Source organism: Lissotriton vulgaris, chromosome 12 (assembly GCF_964263255.1).
Source record: "Lissotriton vulgaris chromosome 12, aLisVul1.2, whole genome shotgun sequence".
In the NCBI taxonomy this organism is placed as follows: Eukaryota; Metazoa; Chordata; class Amphibia; order Caudata; family Salamandridae; genus Lissotriton; species Lissotriton vulgaris.
Window position 1 is genome coordinate 233,064,607 of NC_141700.1, and position 25,423 is coordinate 233,090,029.

Consider the following 25,423-nt stretch of genomic DNA (forward strand, 5'->3'; position numbering starts at 1 on the left):
CATATTAGCGCGAAAGGTATTTGCAAGTTGTTGGCTGCTGTGTGGAAGAATGATGGTATTGCGAAATGTGCGGAACGTCTGGTGAAGAATTGTATGGTGTGTATAATGTACAATCCTGGCAAAGGAACCCCAACTCCCCCTGGCAGTTTTGCTCCTCCTTCGTATCCCTTTGAGGTGATTCAATTGGACTTCATCCATATGGAGCGATGCAATAACCTGAAATACGTTTTAGTTGTGGTTTGCGCATTCTCCCGATGGATTGAGGCCTATCCTCTTAAAGACAATACTGCTTTGTCTACTGCGAAAATCCTACTGAAGGAATATTTTCCTCGGTATGGAATGCCTAGAGTCGTGTGGTCAGATAACGGAAGTGAGTTTGTTGGAAGTGTGATGAAGAGTGTGTGTAAGGGCCTTGGAATTAATCAGAAATTCCACAGCGCCAATCATCCCCAGTCAGCTGGATTAGTTGAGGGGTACAATGGCACCCTTAAACTAAAGTTAGCAAAGATTCAGGCTACGACTGGACTTTCGTGGCCTGACGCTTTACCTCTAGCATTACTGTCAACTAGGGCGACTGTACACTCCCGAGTAGGGCTTAGTCCCTATGAGATAGTGTTCGGCCGTCCTGCGAATGTGTGGGGGGTTCCTAGGCCAGGAATGTTTTCTGATCTTGAGTATCCAATGTTGATTGACTATTTACATGACTTGACTGCTAAACTGAGGTTAATTCACCAACAGGTTTACGACGCATTGCCGACGCAGACGGAGGGTCCAGGCCACCAGCTCCAGCCCGGAGACTGGGTGGTAACTCGCAACTTTTCACGCAAGAATAATCTGGACCCAAGATTTACTGGACCTTACCAGGTGCTCCTGGCCACGAGGACTGCCGTTCGTCTCGAGGGGCGTAAAAATTGGGTGCATGCTGCGCACACCAAGCGAGTCCCTATCCCTTTGCCGGCAGACCCGTGGGTAAGGAAAGGCATTGCGTCAACAGAAACAGAAACATTGCCGGCGTTTGTGCCTTTCAGCGACGCACAGCCTGTTGGAGAATCCTCAGCGCAGCAGAAAGCCACTGTTGAACAATTGTCAGCAAAAGACTCAAGACCATCAACTGATCAGCAGGACGCTGTCTCTTCAACGGATCCTTTGTTCGACGAGCAGACACGTCCCGGGAAACACCGATATTCTTTGCGATCTCGCACTAAGGACAAATAAATTTTCCTTGCTTTGCTAAAATTGACAACTGCATTATCCTCGTTTCCCGTGATCAGTTTTGAACATTCGTATCACTGTGAATTGTGTATATATATATACATTGAGTTTCCTTCCTTGCAATCTTTTTACTTCCACAGCCGAGAGACTTTGTGCTTGTATATACATATTGTGTATTGAAGGCCGTAGGGCCGCGCGCGTACTTCCTTCTGGACAGTAGGTCTTGACGCTAGGTTAAAGGCCGTCGGTTCCTAGGAACTCCTGGGGATTGACTATTGCTGCACAGAACGAAGTGCGTCAAGAAACGTTGAGGACGGTCGTAGGGAATGGCATTCTCAAAGCTGAATGATTTGGAGGGAGCTCAAGTCTATAGATTCAAGCTGCAGCAACTTAGTCGTACTAAATGTTTCATATTTCAATTGTTTGTAATGTTTTTGACTGCTTCTGCACTACTGGCGGGTGGGGTGTATTACACGATGTCTTATTTCTTACCTGCTACACCTACTCCTACTTCTTACCCTAATCTTACCTCGACTGTTTCTCCCCATTCCTTTCACATGTTGCCAGAAAACGAGCAGGCTAGACGTGTAGAATTCCGCAACAATTCCTTTATTCAGCTCCTCCATCAGCATCAGTTAGTGGTTAACACTACTAATTGTTGGGTGTGTGGGTTGATGCCACATACTACGGATAAGGGAATTCCATATCTGGTGCTACCGTATAGTTCCCAAGGGTCAGCTCGAGCATTTCAAACAATGTTTCGAAGCGCACTGGGTTTCCACCCCATTCGAGAACCACGTTCCCCCTACTCTGGTCCTACCTCGTATCAGAAGCCTTTATCGATAGCCATAGAGGATTTAGATAGTGAGATCTATGATCCTTCGCTTATCCCTGAAGAAGAGGTACAAGCCTATAAGGTCCTAAGTAGAGGTGAATATAGTGTGTTCACTAGTGAAAAGCAGCTTAAAAGCTCGCCTCCAATATGGGTCGTACCCCACACTGGTAATTTCTGTCTTATGGGTCGTGGCCGAAGATCGCAAGCCCGACTTGGAGCAAGTGCTTGCACTGAAAACTACATTCTGCCAATGTTCTCGTCCCCTGTGTTTCTGGCTGCCAAGGGTACATATTTTATCTGTTATGATCGTGCATACACATGGTTGCCCGCTGACTTCATGGGCTCATGTTTCATTGCAAATCTGTTGCCTCCGACGTTCACTGTAGATGCCGATTATCATAAGACTAGAGTTGTACGAGGCGTAATTAGCGAAGAGGATACTGCCGGTCAAGAGGCAGGAGACTTTTTCAAGGGTTTCCTCCCGTTTTGGGGACCTATGGTTAATAGTAGGAACCTGAGACAGTTGACTCGAGTGGTAGAATCGACAGCTAATATTACTGCCAGTGCCCTTGGTAATATCACCACAGAACTTCAGGCGGAGAGACTTATGACGTTACAAAACCGCATGGTTTTAGATGTCATTTTAGCAGATCGCGGTGGGGTATGTAAGGTGATCCATTCGAGCTGCTGCATTTTCATTCCAGATAATGCTCCTACTGTCTATCAAGCCATCTCGAGGTTGCATAAGATCTCCGAATCCATACACGTGGATGTAGGGGATTGGACGCTACTTGGATGGTTTTGGGGCCTGATGTCGACTTGGGGTTGGAAAATTCTGATGATCATCGGAGTTGTGGTAGTGTTCCTGTTCACGTGTTGCCTTTGTGTGCAGTGTGGTCCTGCCTTATGTGGCCTCTGTGCTACAACATGTATGAGACAACCATCTGTTACCAAGGGGACTCGGTTGGACAGAGCTATGCTACAGCAACATCTCAATGGTCTGATGAATATCGAATATGATTCCGACTAGTGCTTGCCTACATGAGGGCAAAAGGAGCGTCTGAGGTTCCGTGACAATTGTAAGTGGTGTTTTCGACTCGCACGAATACGGTCGAGTCTGGTATCTATGAACCGCAAATGACGAGTTTAGTAAGTGTGCGCAGTTTCGCTGTGCTAACTTAAACCGTTCGTTTGTTATGTGGGTTTTTTCATCTGTACCCACGGGTTCCATCTTGGATACGGCATCCATTTTGTCTCTTGCCCTCAAGTAGCCAGCGAACGGACGCTGTCCGCTTCGCGACCCTGGGACTCCCAAGATATTTGCGGAAGACACATGTTCTTTGAAAGTGTCTTTATGACGAGGGGGTTGCTACTGTAAGGCAGATGGCGCCGCTCGAGGCTCATCTTGCCGCACGGACTTATTGTCTCAGCCGTGCATCTCATTAGGCACGTCCCTTTGATGCCTGTATCTCGTGTTTCCTGATACCTCCCCTTTTACACCCTTTCCGATCTCCCCACTGTCTCCGTCTTCCTCTGCACCTGTCTTTGTCCTATTTTCGATCTACTTTACTGCTGATTGGAATTTGCTAATGGTGGGAAGATGGTTTTTACAGTTGGGAACCGCCAAATGTTTCCGCACTTATGTTCCGGACCTTATGTGTTTCTAAGTGATCAAAGCGACCCCTCTGGGGGATAATTGTGGGAACCGGGTTGTAAACTTTTGTGCTCAATGTAATCCTATGGGTAGAAACTGTATAAAAGGAGCGATCCACAGAACCAATTTGAAGCAGTCTCCCCAAGTTGCACGCTGTGTACTTGTCGTGATCTCTGTGTTCCCTGCAGCAAATAAACCTTGAATCTTTGACGTCTAAGGAAGTGTCCCGTGTCTCTGTGACTTGTACGCCGGAACAGGTTACCCACGAAGGTTTCAGGTGTTGTGCCCTGGCACCGCTGGGTCTTAAAGAACCCAGTCCTTCAAATGGGAGCCTGTGTTTCGACAGACTACACAGGCTCCTATGAGGAAAATGGGTGTCTGCGTAAAACCTTGCACCCTGTAGTGGCCACTCCAAAGTGCCTGCCACATGTTATGTTATGTTAATAATTATTTATAGAGCGCACGTACACCCGTAGGTTTCATGGCGCTATTATAGAGAGACAGAATACAATCCCTAAGTGTAGGACTGCTTGAATAGCCACGTTTTCAGGGACTTCCTGAAGACCAGAAGATTGTCACAATTGCTGAGTGATAAGGGGAGGGAGTTCCAGAGAGAGGCCGCCAGGTAGGAGAAGCAGCTTCCTCCTTGCCTTTTTCTATTGAACGAGGGGATGGTAACTAGACTAAGATGGGCGCTAGGGTTTATAGTTGGTTATCATGTTTCTTATACATTTAGGGCCGTTTCCGTGCAGTGCTTTAAAAGCAGTGCAACCCGTCTTAAAGGCGATCTTTTAGGCCATCGGTAACCAATGTAGTTTTTCCATGCCAGGTCTGGCTGACTGCCATTTAGGTTGTTTCCATATAAGTCAGGCCGCCTGATTTTGGACCATCTGGAGTCGTTTTAGCAGTCCCGCTGGGAGGCTAAGATATAGGACATTCGAGAAATCCAAGCGAGAGAGTACCAGGGCTAATACTACCTGTACGAGTGCCGAATGGGTCAGCAGGTGTGCGATTTTCCTGATTTTTCGTAATTGGAAAAAGCTTGAGGATACAACGGCTCCCACCTGTCCTTTAAGTGAGAAGTCGGCACTAAGAATAAACCCTAAGCTATTGACCGAATGGGAAGCCGTGGGCGGGGAGCCCATATCGGTCGGCCAGAAATGTCGGCCCCAGCTGAGCTCACTCTTCCCGGGCAATACTAATTCTGTCTTGCCCGGGTTGAGTTTGAGATGGTTTGAATCCATCCACCCCTGTGTGTGTGACATTGTTGCCTGGAACTCATCTGCAGAATCCGGGGAGTTCAAGGGAATTATCAGCTGCAGGTCGTCAGTGTAGTTAAAGGTAGTAATTTTAAGTTTTTTTAGGGAATGTAGCAGAGGTCTAAGGTACAGATTAAATAGAAGTGGTGAGAGTGATGAGCCTTGAGGCAACCCACAAGAAGAAGGTAGCCTCGGGGCTGTAAATGTTCCAAATCTCACTGACTGCGTCCGGTTGATGATGAAGGAGGCTATCCATCTGGGAACGGGGCCCCTAAGGCCGGCCTGCTCGACACCGTTCAACAGTATGTTGTAGTTGACCGTGTCTAATGCGGCCGACAAATCCAGGAGCACCAAGGCCTGATGGATGCCCTTGTCCGCATTGACTCTTAGGGTGTCCTGAACTGCGAGGATCACAGTTTCTGTAAAGTGTGACGGACGGAAGCCGGCTTGATTCGGTTCTAGAAAGTCGGAGTGTTCGATGAAGTTTGAGAGACATCTAGACATGTGAGCCTCAAGTAGTTTAGACAGGAAGGGGAGAAGGGAGATGGGCCTGTAATTGGCCGGATCCAAAGGGTGTGCACCGGGTTTTTTTATGAGTGGAACAATCGTGGTATTTTTTAAAGTGCAGGGGACCTTGCCCTGTGAAAGAGATTCATTCAGAATGGAAAAATGCTCAGGGGTAGAGCCGAGCAAACCTCTTTCAAGATGAGAGTGGGCCACTGTCGTTGGGTGACCCAGAGTTGACCCGGGATAGGAGCTCCGAGATTTTTTTTCGGGTCGATAAGGGGGAGGGGATCGAGAGTGTGGGGTTAATATAGATGTCATCCATAGGTTCCAGGCTAAGCGGGTTATGGATGCTCCTCTTTATAGCAGAGATTTTGTCTATGAAGAACTCATTGAGTGAGTTGCAAAGCTCCTGGGTGGGGGCCTGAGTGGGAGCTGTTTTCTCGCTGGTGCATGGGTTTACAGCAGGGTCCCTTGGATACCCGCATGGCCCCCAACCGGAGACCTCAGGATGAAGGGGGCCTGCTAGGGGCTCCAAAGTCAGTTTCCGATTACAGCTGACTGAATCCGACATCCTAATCAGTCAGTTGTAACCGCTGTTTGTAGAGCTGTACAATGCCTTTCTAGTCGACAATTCTCCTCTGAGACCCTGTAGGAACTGATTCGGAAAGACCGCTCGGGTTGCATTCCGACCGCAAACATCATAATTGGTCCATCAGAATGCAACCCAACAGTCAGTCGGAAGAGCTCCGCTGCGGTCTTGGAAAATCTGACTGTCAGTCGGAGCCTTTCCACCCAACATAGTAATGAGGCCCTAAGTACCAGAGGGGTCCAAAGATCTGAAAGTCTCTCCTATGGATGATTTGGGTGCCAGATAGGTTAAAAACACATGAAGACAGAACATAGGCTTCTTAAAGTTACCAATATTCTTGTGCTTAAAAAGCAAGCTGAAGCTTTGGCTTCTCTAAAAAGAATTGGAAATTATGGATTGAAATAAGTCAATGTGTGAACTAAAAAAAGAAACATGAATAAATAGTATATTTAAAACAAGCATTTGTAATGCAATAGGTCTCGCAGTTACACAAGGTTGAGCTATTGGCATTGTAAATGGCTATTCTTTTTATTTTGGTATTGGTTTTTAAAACATAAATAAAAGACATTGTCATTTACAATGGCAATAGCTTAAGCTCGCGTAAATGCATGACCTATTGCATTGCAAATGCTTTTTTTAAAGAGCGCCTGCAATCTCAGGTTCAATGTAAAACCATAATTTTGTTGAGGCTATATATCCAACAGGATGGATATATATATATATATATACACATATACACATATATATATATATATATATATATATATATATATATATATATTACCTACTGGCGGTCGCCAGTAGGTAGTTATAGTTAGGATAATTTTCAATGTTAAATCTCAACATTCTATTTTGAATAACTTTGGCGCCGGTTGACGAATCTGCCTGAAATTTTCAGGAAAATGGTCTCATGGCGGTCCGGTCTTTCCCTGAAAGTTTGGGGGGGATTCGTCAAGCGGGGGCCGAGATAAAAGGGGGGTCCCAAAACGCGTTTTCCCCATGTTAATTTCCATAGGGCGGTCGATTTCACTTTTAGCTCGAACGGCTGAATGGATTTCCACCAAACTTGGCAAAATTGTAGGGACTGGTAGCCCGATGTGCCTTTGCTATGTCTCAAGATATGTGCTCCAGTGGATTTTGAGTAATTTAGGTTCAAAAAAATATATATATCTATAGCCGCGCTCCGGTGCGCGCACCGGAGAGCGCTCGAGGCGCGACACGCGACTTGCGCGCAGGAAGCTGATTGGATCTCAGTTGTCTGTAAACATTCTAAACAGTCTGGAGCGGCCGCCATCTTGTGTCTCGGTAAAATCGAGACACAAGAGGTGGCTAAAAGAAAGGGGGAAATGACAATAAGGGGGAAGAGTACACCCCCTCTGACCCCCTAGTTTTGATGTGGGGGCCATTAAAGGGCCCCGCGGGGCCTCAAAAAAAAATTATTTTTTTTCGATTTCCGCGGGGGGCGCACCCGGTACGCGTACCGGGGAGCTTACTGAGGAGCGTACTAAGGAGAAAAAAAATGACAGATTTTTTTCACAAAAAAATGCATTTTTTTATAAATTAGAGGTAGTTCTGAAAAGAACTTTTTTTTTTCTTCTTTTTGTTGTTTTATATTTTTTTGTGTTTTTTGAACTTTTTGAACTTTTTTTGGCTTTTTAAAACAATTTTATAATTTTTTTGGATTTTTGTCAAGGGAAAAACAAAAAACAGGAATTCAAAAACGGCTCAACAGGAGCAAAAAAATGTGAAAATTTAGGGACTGTCAGGGCAGCGGTGTTGCTGTTTCTTTAGGGCAATAAGTTCAACACTCTGCTCCCCATAGCAGAGCAGTTCGTTACACTCCGTGCACAGAAATTTGATGCCTGCAAACTCTGGCTGTATGTTAGGGACCATTCTTCTACGGGATGGTCCCGAAGGTGTTGCTCCACCAGTGGAGGTGCTGCCGCCATCTGTGGGTAATTTCCGTGCCAGGTCTCTGACACTCTCCCTCGCAAAGTTGTTTGGGTGTCTTCTTTTGACATGCCTGATTAAATTGGCATTACCAAAACTATATTTTTTCAGAGGATTGCCTCTGGATAAAGTACTCCCACATATTTTGCAGGTTACTTTTGGAGCGTTGACTTTTTTTTCACCTTCAGGGATGTTATAAAATTTCCAGATGAAATGGATTTTTTTCTTCTCCGTAGGAGGGTCCTCATCTACAAATGCATCTGAATCACTGCTGGATGACTCTCTTGCAGCCATTGCTGTAGATCAGGAAAGTAGGAGATGAAGATAGTACACAGAACAGCTCTTGCTCTCTCCAAGTACAAAGCAATAGTGAAGGAAATGGGTGGGGATTTCATTCTTTGTAAAAAAAACTGTTAGCAACCAATGAAAAGTGTTATTTTAGGGTCACATGACCCGACGCGCTTACGCTGCGCGCTTCGGAGCACTTCCGGTGCGTTTACGCGGCGCGAGCGGAGGCGCTTCCGGGGCGCAAACGTGGCGCGATCGTAGGCGCTTCCGGGTGCGTTTACGCGGCGCGATTTGAGGCGCTTCCGGGGCGCACATATGACGCGACCGTAGGCGCTTCTGCGTGCGTTTACGAGGCGCGAGCGTAGGCGCTTCCGAGGGCACTTACGTTGCGCGCCGAAGTGATGTCATCAAACTTTTACAGAAATGCATAATCATTTTCCTTATTAAAAAAAACTGATTTTATTTGTATAGTACGAAAAGTTTTGCATTATTATTATCTTTTCATTCATATTTTTTTTCACGAGCGACAATAGCGCTCCGGGTGCGCTTTCTGCTAAGCTCACCGGAAAGCTTACGGGAGCGCTTAGCTGAAAGCTTCTCGGAGCGCGCACCAAGAGCGCAAAAAAAAAAAATATATAAAAAAAAGAATACTTACAAAAAAACAGCAAATTGTAAAAAAAAAAAGGATACAAACTCGATATAGAAAGGAATTAGCATTTAAAAAACCTATGAAATTCACTGAAAAAACCATAGGTTTCACACCAGTTATAGTTAGGAATTAGCATTTAAAAAACCTATTAAATTCACTGAAAAAACCATAGGTTTGACCCCAGTTATAGTTAGCTGGAAATTTTACTGATATAAAACCATTGAAATTCACACGTTATAGTTAGTCGGACTCACTATAACTTGCGCGTGCAATGCACTGCTGATGACATCACATATTACATCACTCATGACATGGTCAGTGACATCACTCATGACATCACTGATGACACCATCCAGTGAATATGTGCCTTTCTGAAAAAGTAAATATTAGTGAGTAATGTTTAAATATTTAAATATATATATTAGTGTTTTACTTTGTGTATAAGTGGCTACATGTGTTGGTAAGTAGCTACATGCGTATGTATATGGGTTATTAGATGTTTCTCTTAGTATCAGTATGAGTGTCTATATGGTTTGGTGGGGGTATTACTTAGCACATAGATGCATGAGTGACTGACTCTCTGTTTCTATGTGTTTTGAAGACAGCATATGTACAGGACTGTATGGGTGGATGAGTGTCTATATGTGTTTGTTAGTGAGTGAATGACTGTCTCACTAGTGTCTTTATCAGTAACTACATATGTTTTAATCTAGTATATATGAATATTGATGTATATAAGTGAGTATATGTGAGAGTAAGAGATTGTAAGAGTTCCTGTTTAAATAAGTATGTGTTTCTATAAGTGATTGTTTAAGAGAATAAATATGTGTAATTTTAAATAGAAGTAAGGTGGAAGTGTGTGTATAACTCTATATTCAAATAAATGGATGTCCAATAGTTTATTTGCACGTGTGAATATGTGTGTGAGTAACTTTTGGATGAATGTCGGTGTGTAACAGGATGTATAGGTGTATCACTTCATATGATGAGTGAGTATATGTATGAGTGACTATATAAAACTATTGGTGAATGAGTGGATGTGTATATAGATAGTGGAATTACTGAATTGCTTGTTGTAACTGATATAGGTATCTCCATTTTTTTAAAAATTTCAGTTTCTATTTTTGAATATGTGTCTCAAGGGTTACATTATAGTGAAAGGAGGTCTGTCACTATGTCACAAGGATGGTGTCATGAGTGATGTCACTGACCATGTCATGAGTGATGTAATATGTGATGTCATCAGCAGTGCATTGCACGCGCAAGTTATAGTGAGTCCGACTAACTATAACGTGTGAATTTCAATGGTTTTATATCAGTAAAATTTCCAGCTAACTATAACTGGGGTCAAACCTATGGTTTTTTCAGTGAATTTAATAGGTTTTTTAAATGCTAATTCCTAACTATAACTGGTGTGAAACCTATGGTTTTTTCAGTGAATATATATATATATATATATATATATATATATATATATATATATATATATATATATATATATATATATCATTTTATTTACGTAGGATATGGTTCCTTAAGTGGTTCCTGCTGCCATATAGTTGGCCAAAGATATGTCTGTAACAAAACCATGTTTGATTTTAGAACCAAAGTGCAATGCAAGGCTCACATATTTTCCCACAGAGCCATCAGTCAATGCTGTAGATAGGCCCTATTTTAGAGTAGATCTAGATGGGCACTAAAAAGCAGTAAAAGGTTGATTGGTGCTTTACATGATCTGTGGTTTGCCAGATGTGTGAAGCTCTGTGTTCGTTCCACAACACAAATTATCATGCTGCACTGCTTTGTAAATTGGATTACAGCGGAATCTTTTACTTCCTCTAAAATAAGACATTTTTTTTAAACGTATTGCGAAACATGAGTTATATAGATGGTAAAGGTCAAAATTAAAACTGCGTCCTATGAAAATCATAGACAGACCAATCTTACTGAAGTGCATATGTTACTTTGTGATTCCCTCCTGGGGAGAGGATGTGGCCTAAGGGCTAGAGCGTCGAACTTGGAGCTGGGGAACTGGGTTCGAGTCTCGGCAGGGACGCTCAACACCCTGTGATTCTGGGCCAATCACCATCTCCCCATGCCTGACCAAAAAAAGCTGTGATTTTTTTCCCTTGGTGGGCTGCTGGTTTGGAGGGGGAGAGGTTCCTGGCATTCTCTGCCTGACCGAAGCTCTAACACCTGTGTCTAACAAGGAACAATAAAGATAACAAAAGAAAATGCATTTTCGTGCACACACCCATGCACGCACGTGTCGACACTCTCCCTCTCTTGATGGGGAGTGGTAAGGGAAATGCAATATCCACCTATACCCCGTCCTGTGCGTAGCTCCGTTGCAGTGCCCCAAACAGATTGTATTTTTTTTAATTTATTATCATGCCACCTACCTTACAAATGAACATACTGCACTGCTTTGTAAATTGTATTACAGCGGCATCTTTTACTTCCTCTAAAATTAGATTTTTTTTAAAAACTTATTGCGAAACACAAGTTATAAAGACGGTAAAGGACGAAATTAAAACCGCGTCGCTAAAAATCATTGACAGAACAATTCGACTGAAGTGCATATGTTACTTTGTGATTCCATCCTGGGGAGAGAATGTGGCTTAAGGGCTAGAGCGTCGCACTCGGAACGGGGAAACCGGGTTCGAGTCTCGACAGGGACGCTCAACACCCTGTGATTCTGGGCCAATCACCATCTCCCAGTGCCTGACAAAAAAAAAGTGGTGATTTTGTTTCCCTGATAGGCTGCTGGTTTGGAGGGGGAGAGGTTCCTGGCATGCTCTGCTTGACCGAAGCTCCAACACCTGTGTCTAACAAGGAACAATAAAGACAACATAAATATGTATTTGCGTGCACACACACCCATGCATGCACATGTAGACACTCTCCCTCTCTTGTTGGGGAGTAGTAAGGGAAATGCAATATACGCCTATACCCCGTCCTGTGCGTAACTCAGCTGCAGTGCCCCAAACAGAATTGTATTTTTTTGAATATATTATTGTGCCGCCTACCTTACAAATGAACATATTGCAAACCTGAAGAGGCAGCCTTCATTGGGACGTGGGCATGCCCAGCCAAACAAACAAGAAGGAACCACCGGGGAGGACGTCTGGAACTCTGCAGGCTCCATGCTAAAGTCCTGGCCCCATCGGAGGGACCGGGTGAAGAGCGAGGCAGACTGTTTGGCACTAGTGGCAAGATGGGGCTCCCGAGTGGTGAGGAGAGCCCCGCGGCATGCCAAGAGATGGCCAGGGAACCTGCAGACTGAGCCGGTGAGTGAGAGCATAACGATGCATTGCCGGCGCCCATTCTGTTAGCGGACCTATGTCTGTAAGACGCAAGCTGAACGACACGCCATGAGCGTGCACATTGGCTGTCTAAAAGAGACGCTGTGAGAGTGCACATGGCATGTACGGGTGCTGTTAGGTGTGCACACGTATGGTGTGAGCAGGCGTTGCGATAACGCGCGAGCTGAGCCGTACGCGTGCACAACTGATGTCTTTCACGCACGTGCACCTATCCTGTCCCGCATCGCTAGGCAAGTTGGCAGCAATAGATCTCGCCTACATGAGCAGTGTATGGTGCTGCGTCGCTAGGCAAGACCTAAATATATTTGACAGAAAGAAGCCACAATTGAAAAAGGTTTATTTGTTATGGAAATGCCAATTTTCAATTTTCAGAACTCAAACATTCCACTGGAAAATCTTTTTAGGGGTTAACTTCTAGCACTAACATGGTCAACAGTAGTGCTGTGTGAATTTTTTGCTATGCCAGCTTAATCACACATACATCTAGCATTTCACATTGCGCTTGTTATGCAAAATTCCCTAAATGATTATTGTGGAGGATGACAATATGGTAATGAACTGGACATGAGTGGCTGTTGTTGCTAGCACATTCGTTTTTTACATTTTTTTGTTTGTATGAAACAAGTTCTCACCACAATACTGGAAAGAAGAGCACATTTTGCACTAAATATTGCTCTAAATGTCAGATTTACATTTTAATACTTTCAGGTAACTCCCTGAAAAGTTTCCAAACTTTCGCATAATTACAAAAAAAGTAATTTCACACATCTCTAGACAAATGTAAGACTTCAGTTGGAATTGTCTTCAAAGATTGGTCCACCAACTTTCCAGTCCCCAGGAAAATCCCAACACAGCTGGGGTTTGAGACAGTAGAAGTGAGATGCATACAGGCTACATACGTACTTAACAATAGTGTGCCGCACAGACCCTGCTACAGGACAACGTTCAACTTCAATACAGTTAATTTACATATACACTGCCACAAATATCGTATTAATTAGCAACTAAATAACTATCAGAGAGTAAAAAGCGCCCAGAGAACTTTGCCAGGTGCAACACATGTTGGAATGCATAACAAAATATGGTAAATGGACAAAATATCGAATCTAAAATATCGAATTGCAGAAATATCGAAGTTTAATCGACAATACCATTATTTCGAAGTATATAATATCGATGTTAAAAATATCGTTTTATTTTTGTATTAAAAAATATCGAAGTACAAAATATCGAATCGGTAATATCGTAAGTAGATAATATCAAATTTTTAGTACGCGTGCACAAAAAATATAGAATGTGTAAAATATCACTTTATTAAATATCGAAATAGTATTTATTCATTTTAATATATTATTAGTTTAATTGTGATAATATTTGTTAGAAATTGTATAAAAAAATGATTTTTAGATATGTTTTAGGAGCAGGATGTTGGTTTATTAGGGGATAAGGGTGGGGAGTGTTTTAAAAATATTAGTATTAAATTACACATTAAATTAAAAATTTTAAATATCAAAATATATTTTAAAATTCGAAATTTTAATGTCATTTTAAAATTATATGTTTGTTTTAGGAGCGGGATGTTGGGTTATTAGAGGATAAGGGTGGGGGTTTTTAAAGAAATAATTTACATTTATAATTTTAAATTAAAATTATAAAAATTATTAGAGTACTGGAATGATGTTTTCTTGTAGGAAAATGGTAAGGTATTTAAAATATTATATCACAAACGTTTATTGTCTAGCATTTTAACAGAATTAATGTTTATTGATGTATGATTTAATTTTTATATATGTTTACTGAGCAGTACTTTCTTAAAATTAATATTGAATTAAGTGGGAATAGTACATTATATATGGTTAATGTCCAGCACCTTCCCTGACCTTATTATAACTGGAGTGGGAATAGTGAATTATATATGGTTAGTGTCCAGCACCTTCCCTGACTTTAACCTAACTGGATTGGGAATAGTACATTATATATGGTTAATGTCCAGCACCTTCCCTGACTTTAACCTAACTGGAGTGGGAATAGTAAATTATACATGGTTAGTGTCTAGCACCTTCCCGGGCTTTATCCTAACTGAAGTGGGAATAGTAAATTATATATGTTTAATGTCCCGCACCTTCCCTGACTTTAATCTAACTAGAGTGGGAATAGTAAATTAAATATGATTAATGTCCAGCACCTTCCCTGACTATTATTTAATTGTATTGGGAATAGCAAATTATATAAGTTTATCTACAACAAGTTTAAGATATTATTAGTAATTTATTTAAGATTTTAATAGTACATATATGTTATTTGCTGTGTATTTAATAAATGTATATAAATAATTGTAGTAATATTACAATGTGTTATTATATATGTTAAGAAATATGAGATTTTTATTTTGTGCAGTGATAATGTATTTGTGTTGTGCAACTGATATATATGTTAGAGTTTACTAATAATAAATACATTTATTATTTAACCTCTTGTATGCTCATGATGAGCTGAGCTCGTCATGGCATACAGTCGCCGTGTGCTCATGACGAGCTCAGCTCATCATGAGAGCCACCCACGGGGAACCGCTGGCACTCCCCCCGTGGGTGTGCGATCTTAAACATTTTTACAGGGAAGGCAGGGGAAGACCTTCCCCTGCCTCCCCCCGCCCCTTCCGGGTCATCAATGACGTCAGCGTGTGAGGTGCGCTAACGTCATTGCAGTATTCCCTTTTGTTTTCCGACGCGCAGGAAGCCATTTGCTTCCTACGCGCGTCGGAGAAAACAGGTGGGTTTTGGGACTGGGGAGGTGCCCCATTTTAGGATGTCTTCCCCATGGTAGAAACTGTTAGGCCATGTGTGGTGTGAGACGCCATGTTAAATGTAATGCAATGGTGTGTGCACTTGTTAACCCCCCATTGGAAAAAATGTACCCTGGTAACATGATGCATTTAAAATGGATGCCATGGTAGTGTGTGGTGCCAACTGACTGCAGTAGGTTAGCGGTCTAGATGTTCGGTACCAAGCCATCCCAGCTTTTGGAGGGAAAGCCTGGCACCCAGGATGCTCTACTCCTCCCCCTGAATCAGTTTGAACCAGTTCCCCAGAGGCTTCTAGAAGCTTCTGGCACTGCCTGGTAGGTGGGGTGAGGGGCATATAAATAAGGGGGCTGTGCCACCATGTGCTCAGACAGAGCAGGGACATGAATGTGAGGGGACCTGCTGCCAGAGAGTACCGCCACTTGGGCCTGTGTGCTGGACCCTGCACCCAACTAAAACCCCTCTGCTGTCCACAGGGCTAGTGGAAGCCCCACTGCAGGAGTACAGGCTACAGTAAAGGAGGAGTGCCACGCTACAGTGGAGGATGGTGAAAGCCCTGTCTTGATGAGTACCCACTGACTGCTGACCTTGCCCAGTAATGCCTGCTGCTCTGCCACCTGTCCCCTGAAGAAGGAGCGCCATCCTAGGTCCCTGAGGCTGGTGGGACCTTGCACCTAAGGGCGCCTGCGGGAGAAGAGCGCTACATCTCGAAGTGCCAGGAGGAGAGGGGTGTCTGCCCTCTGTAGCGCTGGACTGGGAAAGCACTATACCCCCATGGACTATGCCTTCCAGCGCATGGTGAGCGCTGTAACTTGCTCCCCCAAGAAGAAGAAGGAGGTGAGGAGCGTGAGCACTGTACCTGGGGAGCACTACATCTGGGCCCTGCCTGCACCTCAGCACCCAGTGGGACTATTTGCTGGATGACCAGAAGAAAAGTGCTATCCTTTGCTCCTGAGGCTGCTGGGAAACCACAAGGTAAAGCGCTGTGAAACCAGAGCGCTACCTTGCCAAAATCTGCCACTTCCTGCTAGCGCTGTACTCACTATGCTCTGACCTTTGAGAGCTTGTCCTCTGCAGTGAGTGCCGTGCCGGAGTGCTGCTGTGGGCCCCTTTAAGCGCTACTGACTCTGAGAGCGCTGCTGGAAATCACTGTGCGGCCCGAATATAAGCATGTGTGGAGCGCTGCTGCAGAACTCACAGCCGTGGCCCCCTGCACTGTCCACGGAGAAGCGCAGTGTCTGGTATCACCGCGTTGACCTCGGGGTCGCTGACGTAGTATGCGTGGCCTCGGCCGACCCACTGTGTGCCCCGGGTCGGCCCCTTAAGAAATTGTGCTGTCTGCGGCCTCCGCTGCGGCCCCTGGAGCCTGGGGAGGGCTGCTGCGGGAATTGTTTGGAGTTGCGCTAGGCCGGTGAAGGGCGGCATCACGTGGCTGCGGCACTGGCCACGTCATAGGCCCCCAACCGCCGTGCATGGATTGGGCCTTGCCGCCGCACCCCTGTCACGCTGCGTAGCCATTGGTGGAGGCTGCCGTTGTGCCGAAGAGGCAAAGCCAGAGCCCGTCGGCTCCAGGTCGAAGCCCCGGGCCCACCGGAGAGGGGCCCGGGTGAAGAGCGCTGCCGGGAGGAGCTGGTTGTCCCAGTGACTGCAACAGGAGAGGGGGAGGCACCATCCTAGCTGCCACCCTCCTGCTTACCGGGACGACGCGAAGGCAACCGGAAGAGTCCCAGTGAGTGGGCCTGTGAGTGGGACTGCCGGGGGCCTATCAAGGCACACTATCGATGCTGGAGGCCCCCGACGTACTGGGAGGGCCCGACTGATCCGGGGTACAGCGGCGCCAAAGTTGAGGGCCGCTGAGGCAGATTTGCAACGTCTGAGGGCATTTTTAAAGTTATAGGCCTGCTTTCTGGAACAGCCGCCCCGAAGGACAGTGGGCAGGGGCCACCTGTTGGGGCATTGAGGAGCCTGGAGACCCTTTGTGACTGCACAGTGGCGCCGACAGCTATTCCACTGCATTGTGCCCCTTCATTCCTACAGCGATTCCAGGGGTACTTGCATGAAGTGTCCTGTTAAAGGGGTTTCTGGTTCATGTTGCTGCCCCTACTTCATGCCCAGGGTGGCCCGTGCTGATTTGAGGCCTACAGGTCATGCCCCCAGCCCCCGGCTGTTAGACTTGCCAGTAGGATTATGCCAAGGACATTGCCCCTGCTTAGGCCTGCTCTGTCCTAGGCAAGTGTAACTGAGGCTCATGGCTGATGCACAATGCTGATGTGTTTGTGCAGCTATGTTGGTGGTGTATATATAAGTTACTGAGACTTTTGCCTAGACCAACAACTTGCGTCAGTTACTGGAATAATAGAACAGTCTGTATGTACTGATAACTATTATAGTCCATTACAGTTTCTGAGGGGACAATTCACTGCACCTCGCCCAAAAGTTACCAAATTAAAGCTAAAAAAGGCCAATCTTTCTTGACAGATACACAGAACAACAAGAAAATGCCGTCTGACACATCTAAATCAGTATCAGGCATCCACACCGTCAGTGTTGGACCAAGTTCTACTTAGAAAAAATGTGTGAGAAACGAATGACACCTCACGGAAACACCACCAACGGGGTAACTGGTATGTAATTTCCAGACAAACCCCTGTCTCATCATCGGTAGTCACTCGATTCTCAAAGAAAGACAAAGGAGAGTGTCCAAAACAAACAACCAAAACGTGTAACAAACAGTGGAAGCAGAAAGCATCTGCTAGTGACAAACACACAACATAAATAAGTGCATATAACACAGCATCCAATTCCCTTCAATAACTTTATTCATAGAGAAATGAATGTCTGCTGTTAGGATAAAAAGGCTGGTAGCTATTCATGCATACCATTACCTATTGCCAATGCCGACATGTTTCACTGCCACAACAATTTTTTGGCAGATTCATCAGGGCTGCACTATATGCTGCCAACTTTTTGCTGACTGGTACTGGTGGTAGCTGACTCTGACTAACCAGGCCGGAGCCAGTGCTATCCTGAAAGGCACTTAGAGTACAGTACATACACCTACATACACTAGGGTACACTATGGGTTGGGGTACCCCTGTTATTGGCATGACCTCCCCTGTACGGCCCCAGTACATAATAGGGCATTTGGATTAAAACTACCTGTAAGTCAGAGGTGCAGAAAGAGGCAAGAGAGGTGCAGAAACAGGCAAGAAAGTTGCAGAATATGGGAACGGGGTGCAGAAAGAGGCAAGAGGGATACATACATTTGCAAGAGAGGTATAGAAAGAAGCAAGAGCAGTTCAGAAAGAAGAATGAGAAGCGCAGAAAGAAGCAAGAGAGGTAGAGAAATAGAGAAATAGGCATAAGGGTGCAGAAAGAAACAAGAGGGATACAGAAAATTACAAAAAAGGTGGAAAAAGAAGCAAGAGCAGTGCAGAAAGAACTAACAGAGGTACAAAAAGAGGCAAGAGGGGTGCAGAAAGAGGTAGGAGAGGTACAAAAAGAGGCAAGAGAGGTACAGAAACAGGCAAGAGGAGTGCAAAAAGGAAGAGAAGTGCAGAAAGAAGTAACAGAGGTGCTGAAAGAGGCTCAAAGGATACAGTAAGAGGCAAGAAAAGTGCAGAAAGAAGTAACAGAGGTATAGAAAGAGGCAAGACAGGCGCAGAAACATATAGGAAAGGTGCAGAAAGAGGGAACAGGGGTGCAAAAAGAGGCAAGAGAGGTTTAGAAAGTGAAAAGAGGGATACAGAAAGAGGCAAGAGAGGAGGGAAGCACAGAGGCAAGATGGCGTCCACGCTGGACGCGTGAGCAAGCTGCTCCTGCCGGACTCTGCTGGACGTGAGGCTGCCTGAGTAAGGGGCAAGCCAGGAAGTGGTGCTGTGGAATATTGAGGACTGCGGGGGTCTTACCTGGCCTTTCGTGTTGTTGAGACGGAGAAAAGGAAGGCTTCACTGGCATTGATATGTTGGTTTTCTGTGGCGGCGGCAAGTGGAGTATGGAGTCCGTGGCAGTGGTTATGGCTGTGGGCGGTGCTTTGGAGACGGCTCACCTTGCACACCTGCGCTGGAGGAAACGGAGGAAGTCGCTCTGCAGTAAGGGGCGCGAATCGGGATACAGTGGAGGTAGTGCGGGAGGGAGCAATGGCTCCCAAAAGTCGCAGAGGTTGTGGCCAAGGAGCTGCTACAATTACCGAGGCACAGGACGGACGAGAGGTCTCAGGTGCACCTTGAGGCACAGGCTCGGCTCCAATTACAACGAAGGCTGGCGTTCGCATGGACACAAGAAGCAAAGAGCCGGAAAAAGCCGGGAGAGCGGCGGCGCGTGTGAAGGAGGTTGGTGACCTGGGGGCTGCAAAATCGGCGAAAGGGATTCCAGAGTTATTTTTCTTATTGAAGAACAAAGAAATCCTTAAACAAGGTCAGGCTGAAGGGGCTGAAGGGGCTGTAGCTGAAACAATTGAGACAGTCGAGACAGCCGAGGTACAGGCTGGGGGCACTGCAGAAGGGCAGAGGATTGAAGGCGTAATAGTAGAAACAATAGTAGAAGCAGAAGGAGAAGCAGCACAAGCACAAGCACAAGTGACGGTGCACGGGCTGGAGAGTGTATCTGGGCTCCCTGTACCCCCTGGCTTAGAGACAGTATTGAGCAATATTGATTTAATAAATGAGGAGATCCTGCGAGAGACGGAGCTTGAAACCGCACCAGATTATGTTAAACCTCCGAGATCAAAGGCTAACCAGGGGTTAGACGGCAATATGGAGAGACTTAGGGGAGAGAGGGGGTCGCAAGGGGGGACCTCACGTGAATTACTGGCCCCTAACGTCATTTAATAAGATTCTGCAGACTTTTACTGAGTATCGGATCAGTCCTTGTCCTCTGCCGAAGACCTTGTTCAGCAGTATGCCACATATATGAGCATGGAGGATGGGTGCATACATAGTAGTTTTGATCTGGAGGATCAGGGCTCTGACTTACGCACAGTTAGAACAGTTCGGAGATTGCAGCTAAATAAGAACGGAGGGGAAAAAGGCGGAAAAAATGAAAGTGAAGCAGACATTGTAGATGCACCCCCTGTGGGAGAGGAGTCACCAGAGGAAATATCACTTGGGTTGATATATAAGACCATGATGCTGCACAGGGCTGAAAACCGGGAAGATAGCGTAAGAGTGCAGAACTCTTGAAGGAAATTACAGAACTCAGTCAGACGCCTTGTTAGGTCACATTCAGAGTTTTTGGAGAGAGCCAATGAAACCGAGGCACGCATTTCTACCCTTGAGGATGAACTTGTCCAACAGAAGAAAGCATTAGAGCAACAACTGGCCAATAAAGATGACATTGACTGGAAATTGGTGGATCTAGAAAATCGGTCACGCTGAAATAATCTAAGATTTTTGCAGATTCCGGAGGGCAAGGAGGGGTCAGACCCTCGGGGCTTTATAATTGAGTTGTTAAAAAAGGCATTCCCTGAGTCTACTATGTGGGATTAGAACAGGGAAGTTGAGCGGGAACACCGGGATCAGAAACCGAGGGCTATCTTAGTGGCATTTAACAATTTTTTGGCCCATGAGGAAATATTCACTAAAGCACGACCTGATAGAAAGAGAAGTGGCCTAGATTGTGAGTACTTTGTTCGCCCCGATCTTTGCAAGCAGTCCATGGATATGAGATGGCAGTTTCGCCAATTAATGCCAGACTTTCAAGTGAAAGGGGCTCAGGCTTATTTACTGTTTCCTGCCAAAATGAAAGTCCTATATAAGGAACGTACTCGTTACTTTATGACGGCTGTAGCGGCAACGGACTTTTTGGGCACAATGTAATTGCTTTCTGATCAAGGTATATGCTATATATTGTTGGGCAAGTACGGCACTAAACTTTTATTACTGACAATATGCACCGTGTATGGAGCAAACTGAGATGAGCCGGAAGCTCTAAATGAGGTGAATCTGGAACTGGCAACTTGGCCCCAGCCAGTAGTGGTTTGTAGAGACATCAATATTAATTTGATAAATAGCTCATTGAGAGATGGGTTTGCTAAGTATAAGGGACGTAAGCCAAAAGTGTATAAAGCGCTGCATAACTTAGTGGAAGACCAAGGGTTGGTAGATGTGTGGGGACATATGAGACCGCAGGACAGTGGCTACACATTCTATTCTTATCCCCACAAGAAATTTGTCAGGCTGGACTATTTCTTTGCCCCTGCTTCAGTAGTGGATGGAGCGACAATCACTGGTTATCCCAGGATCACATCAGACCACTCTCCTATAGTATTGGAGATGTACGGGGCTGTAACTACACCTAAAAGTTTTAACTTGACATTTGATAGGAAGATGGGGGTAAATAGTGATTTTGTAGCCCATATGGGAAGGTGGATTCATTTTTTTTTTCAGGAAAATAAGGGCTCGGCCACGTCCGCTATAATTTGGGATACTTTCAAAGCTTGTTTCCGTGGGGAATGTATGAGTTTTTCGCTCCAGCGACAAAAGAAGGCTAGGCAGGAGATAGATATGTTATATCAGCATTTAATACAGTCTGAATTTTTGCTGATGGAAGGGGTGGTTAGTGTGAGACGGATTTGAGGAAATTAGAGGAAAAGGTCGCGAAAGATAGAGCGAAAATATTGGGTTTTTGGAGTGTTGAGAATGCGAGGAGGTTTTTAACATCTAGGATGGAAAAGCCCGAGTATGGGGAAACAGTTGGAAGAAGGCTGGTAGTACAGCTGCCAATGAAGGAGTCGGCTAGAAACATCTTGAAAATGATAGATGCTGGGGGGGCGTTACATTCTGACCCTCAAGAAATTCTTAGGATCTTTCAGCTGTTTTATTCAGAATTATATGCTCAGCAAACAGGGATTGATGAAGAGGGATCAGACTGGTTAGAAGTGCTAGAAGGGGGGTTGAAAAGATTAGATCCAACAGTGGCACAGGAGTTGGAAGAACCTATCACGGAGGAGGAGTTGGAGAAAGTTGTTAAGAGCCTTTCCGCTGGAAAGGCTGCTGGCCCTGATAGAATACCTAGTGAGGTATACAGACAGTTCTATAATAACATTAAGGAGGAGCTGTTAGTAGTGATGCAGGCCGCTAAGTCGGGCTCTCCTCCAAGATCATGGGCGGACGCTACTATAGTGGTTTTCTGTAAGAAGGGCAAGCAGCCAGAGCTAGTAGGATCCTATCGGCCGATATCACTACTAAATGCTGATAATAAAATGTATTCCAAAATACTAGCTAATCACCTATCTGAGTGTATGGTCTCCTTAGTCTCACACCACCAACATGGCTTTATACCAAAAAGAGGGACTGTTGAACATGTCAATAAGGTTATTACTTTATTTGATATTGCAGCGGTGAAAAAGACTGATCTTGCCCTTATCTTGCTAGACGCGGAAAAGGCGTTTGATCGGGTACAGCGGGCATATTTATGGAAATTGATGGGTAAAATGGGGTTTGGCCAAAAATGTATTATTGCTATACAATCTTTATATTTGAACCCGATGGCCAAGATCTCTGCTATGGGTCTACTTTCGGACACTGTGAACATTACACGCGGCACACGACAAGGGTGTCCCTGTTCCCCTCTTTTATTGAACAACTGATTCGGAGCGTTTTGATCCCACCCTTTTATGTGGACGAATATTATTTTTGAGTTTTTGCCTATGCTGATGATATCGCGGTGGTAACAGTAAAACCTGACACCGCAATTAAAGAAATTGAGTGGTTGGCGAAGGATTTTGGGCGAGTAGCAGGATATAAATTAAATGAAGCAAAAACGCAGATCCTTTTCTCTGAGACTGTAGGATGGCAAGATAGTAGGGTTGTGAAGGAGGTTATATATCTAGGTATTCAACTGAGGGCAAATATGACTGAACTAGTGGAGGTTAATTGGAATACACTGATGACGAAAATTAGGAACTCTTTGGACAGATGGGAAGGTCTATATTTCACTATTATTGGCTGGTCTAATGGGATGTATGACGTTACCACGCATACTATTACCACGCATACCATTACAACGCGGTATTTACAACGCATACCGTTACAACGCATAGCGCTTTGAGGTGCTGGATAGTGGTAAGTATAATTTTATATTCCAACTCCAGTCCCCGTGGATACTAGGGGAGGTGTTGGATATAAAATTAAACTTATTCCCTATCCTAGAGCGCCCCCCAGTGCAATGCGTTGTAATAGTATGCGTGGTAATGCCTGCGTTGTAAGTGTAGTGCGTGGTAAAAAATGCGTGGTAAACGTTGTATACCGGTCTAATGTGGTAAAAATGAATGTGTTACCTAAAGTCTTATACCTATTTAGGTCAATACCATTAGAAATTACTAAAGAAAAGATACAGGCATTACAGTCAAGATGTGGTAAATTTATTTGGAGTCCAGGGAGACCGAGACGGGCAATGAAGTTTATGACTACCGTACCTGAGGGGAGGAATGGGGGTGCCAGATTTTTTTTTGTATTATGTAGCTTGCTTTTTATTGAAGATGAGGGTTTTGATCACTGGAGAGACAGGAGCTGATGTAGCCGTCACCCCTACTATCTTTGAAATGCAGTTAGGTCCATTTGCAAAACAATCGCTAGTTAAGGAGATTGATGGGAGCTATTACAAGCGGACTAGCTTTAAGGTGGTGCTAGGTGCTTTCAAAGTTTGGAAATGGTTTATGAAGACAATGGCGATAGGGAAAATATCTTATTATACGCCTTTCAATGCACATATGCTCCTTCCAGGCATTTTTTCAGATGATATGGCACTAAGTTGGCAGCGGAAAGGGGTAATGTGGTTAGGAGACATGTTCAAGGAGGAAGGGATTTGTAAATCCTTTGAGGAACTGACGGACCAGTTCTCCTTTCCTAGAAATTTTTTCTTTAAATTCTTACAAATTCGAGACTACTTATATCGATGAAAAGGGATATTCCAGCAAAATAAAGTTGTAGAAGGAATTAGGAGGCCTGTAAAAATTGGAATGATATATCAACTATTACTTGCGGGTAGGAGTTATGATATGGAAAAAGTGACGTTAAAATGGACGGGTGATTTAGATGAAACAGAAATAGAGCCGGAAGAGCTTTTAATACTCTCCAAGGAGTCTTTAATGTCGGCAAATTTAAAAGCTCAGTTTTTTAAGACACTGTATGTTTTATATTATACTCCGATTCGAATGGCAAAATGGGGAGCAGGAAATGAAGGCAAGTGCTTTCGGTGTGGAGATAATGATGCTGGGGATGTGCATATTTTCTATAGCTGTGTCAAACTTCAATGTTTTATTTTAGATCTTGAAAAATTCTTATCCTTGGTAATTAGAACACCTGTAGCTATCACGCCAGCAATGTTGTTGCTGGGAAAAATACCGAAGGACAGGCCTCCTGAACTGTCATTTCAACATCGGCATTTTATATTCTTTGCGATGGCAGTAGCACGCCTGTGCATAGCCACGAAGTGGCTTCAGGAAAAACCGCCGGATTTCCATCAATGGCTTGCTAAAATGCTCAGTTTATACAATTTGGAGTGGGGTCTTTTTTCTATTAAGGGGTCGAGGAAAAGAAGACTGGGCATAAAAATTTGGAGTGCTTTCCGTGATTATTACGAGGAGTGATGTGCTATCTGTTATTTATTTTGTATTCTTTCTTGCTTTGCTGTGATGTCCTAGGAGAGTATTGGAACTGTGAATCTGTTACTTTGTATGCAATTTTGCTGTGAGAGAACAATAAAAAAAGAAGAACAAGAGGCATGAGGGGTGCAGAAAGAGGTAGGAGAGGTACACAAGGAGGCAAGAGAGGTACTTAAAAAGGCAGGAGGGGTGCAGAAAAAGGGAAGAGAAGTGTAGAAAGGGGCAAGAGAATTGCTGAAAGAAACAACAGAGGTGTAGAAAGAAGCAAGAGAAGTGCAGAAAGAGGCAAGTGAGGTGCATAAAGATGCAAGAGCAGTGCATAAAGAACCAACAGAGGTACAAAAAGAAGAAGAGGGGTGCAGATAAAGGTAGGGGAGGGCCACAAGGAGGCAAGAGAGGTACCCAAAGAGACAGGAGGGGTGCAGTAAGAAGGACAAGAAGTGCAGAAAAAAGCAACAGAGGTACAGAAAGAGGCAAGAAGGGTGCAAAACAGGCAGGCAAGGGGCAAAAAGAGGGAACAGGGGTTCAGAAAGAGGCAAGAGAAGTGCAGAAAGAGAAAAGAGGGGTACAAAAAGAGGCAAGAGGGGTGCATAAAGAGGCAAGAGGGATACAGAAATTTACAAGAGAGGTAGAGAAAGAAGCAAGAGAAGTGCAGAAAGAAGCAAGAGAAGTGCCGAAAGAAGCAAGAGAGTTGGAAAAATAGGGAAGAGGGTGCGGAGAGAGGAAAGAGGGATACCGAAATTTGCAAAA